Raw genomic sequence first — 2,647 nt, forward strand, 5'->3', positions numbered from 1 at the left:
AACCATTTCTAACTGTTCCCCTTGCGTTTGATTAGTCCTATGCTAAGCTCCGCAGACAAAGAAATGCAGAAGAGGAACCCTCTGTCTTCCCAGTCTAGTCTGGTATTTCTGGGAGAATGCTCTGATGTCTACATGGATGCCTGGCCCTTCATGGGGTGCTTGGCCCTTTCTTCTTTCCTGATCCCTGTGTGATCAGGGGCTGCTGTTTTCTCCTGGTTTAATAAACAATACTTTTGTTTTCATATCCTGTTTTGGAGTGCTTTTTAACGATGGTGGGGGGGGGGGGCAGGCAGAGATGCCCTTACTCTGCCATCTTGAAACTGGCAGCCACCGTGACCCCTGTGGTCCTGGTGAGGGGCGGGGCGCATCCAGCAGCTCTGACAGATGGGCTGCTTCTCACTGGTGGGAGCAGTGTGGGAGATTGCAGCACAAAGACCGAGCAACGACTCGGATCCGTGTGGTTGCTGAGAGCCGGGAGAGTGAGTCAAGCCCAGAGGACCATCCAGCACAGAGGTGGGTGGAGGATGGGAGCCATAGTATGGAGCCAAAACAAAGAAAGTCGAGGACTGAGAAATTTATGAACAAAGAGTAGCAGGGTGGAAAACCAAGGAGGTAGCCTGGAAGGATTCCCGAGACAAATGGGGGATGCTTCTGGTGAGTTGAACTTGCACCAGCTTGAATACGCTGCCCACATCACTGGAAAGGATCATGGTGGATGGACAATTTGATGTTATCTCCTCCGCGGCACATCTGAAATTCCGAGCAAGCTTCCTCCTGGAGAGCCTGAGGGCTGAGCTGTTATAAACTGTAAAGTGCTCGTTTGATGCTCCAGGGACGGTACCTGACACTTCCAATTCTTGATCTGTAAATTGGGGGCAGGTGTAGTTCCCTCAACCTGCCTTACGGATGCAGGGGGAAGGTTGTATAGATTTTTTTTAAGGTTTATTTAAGTAACCTCTACACCCAACGTGGGGCTCGAACTCACAACCCCGAGATCAAGCGTGGCATGCTCCACCAACTGAGCCAGCCAGGCGTCCCAGCAGGTCTTGTAGATTAATGAGAATTGCAGTCCGACTTTCCCTTTTGGTGATGCAGGATGCTCAGATAGGGACCATTCATCCTGAGAGCTCAGATACTTCTGTCTTCGTCTTGAAGCCAAACGCAGGAGAGGGATACAAGAAGAGAGAAGGAAAAGGGATCTCACAATTCTCTTTAGCATCTTTTGGGCGCAAAGCACTCTCAATGTGTTGCTTCTTTTATTCTTCTAATAGCCATCTGGCTTGAGCCTTCTTACCTGCCCACTCTTACAGATACGGGAAGCAGGGGAGGGTGTAGAATTTCAACGCAGGCTCTCTCTGACTCCAAAACTAAGATCTTGCCAGTAGGGCATAGTGGCTATGGCTCTGGCCGATGCCAACTCTCTTGCTCCTTCCCTACTCTATCTCAGAGAGAGGGACACTGCAAGATGGGAGGAGGGAGACCAGCCAGGCGGTGGCTGCTCTCTTCCCCAAGGAGGAAGATAAGCTGACTCGTGGCTGAACTTGCCTCTGAAATTTACGTCACTCGGATCTTTTGAATAAAAATAATTGACTTTGGCTTTTAATGTGACTAAACATAAAAGAGGCTCCCATTCTTTGAATAAATGTAGGTTGAGCACCTAGTTGGGAGAAGATACTGTGCTAGAACGTTGGACGGTCTGGAAATGTATAAAATATAGGTGAGTCACATAAAATGTCTTTGACGGGTGAGATTAATTTGAATCTGGACATACTAAAAATGCCCAGCGTTCCGTCTGAACTTTGTCACTGGCATTGACAAGAGAGGCCAGGGCTGGACCTACCAGTCGGAAAGTCACTCCCCTGGAAGTATTGAAATTTCTTTCTTTCTTTCTTTCTTTCTTTCTTTCTTTCTTTCTTTCTAGTTTAAATTTTACAATATTGGTTATTTTTGCAACATACCAGACCCGGTGCTCATTACCAGTGCCCTCGGAAGAAGAGTATTAAGAGGTCAAAGATTCTCTTCAGATGTGGCATCTTAAGACAGTGGTGAGAGCAGAGGGCAAAGAGATGAAGAAAATAAGGAGAACTGTTTCATGATACAGAGGAAAAAGGAAGAAAATCGGATGCCTACATCATACCCACCTTTAAAGTGGGCTCCTGGGGTGCCTGGGGGGCTCAGTCGGTTGAGCTGCCGACTTCAGCTCAGGTCAGGATCTCACGGTCTGTGGGTTCGAGCCCCGCATCGGGCTCTGTGCTGACAGCTCAGAGCCTGGAGCCTGTTTCGGATTCTGTGTCTCCCTCTCTCTGACCCTCCCCCGTTCATGCTCTGTCTCTCTCTGTCTCAAAAATAAATAAACGTTAAAAAAAACTAAAAAAAAAAAAATAAAGTGGGCTCCTGGGGTGCCTGGGTCGCTCCGTCGGTTAAGCACCCAACTCTTGATTTCTGCTCAGGTCATGATCTCATGGTTTGTTAGTTCGAGTCCTGCCTCTGGCTCTGCACTGACAGCATGGAGCCTGCTTACGATTCTCTCTCTCTACTTCTCTCTCTCTCTCTCTGCCCGTCCTCAGCTCTCTCTCTCTCAAAATAAATAAACTTTAAGAAAAAAAATAAAAACAAAATAAAGTGGACTCTGGAAGGACTAAAGATC

This window comes from Panthera pardus, unplaced genomic scaffold, assembly GCF_024362965.1.
Source record: "Panthera pardus isolate Hobbes unplaced genomic scaffold, ASM2436296v1 HiC_scaffold_11, whole genome shotgun sequence".
Taxonomy (NCBI): domain Eukaryota; kingdom Metazoa; phylum Chordata; class Mammalia; order Carnivora; family Felidae; genus Panthera; species Panthera pardus.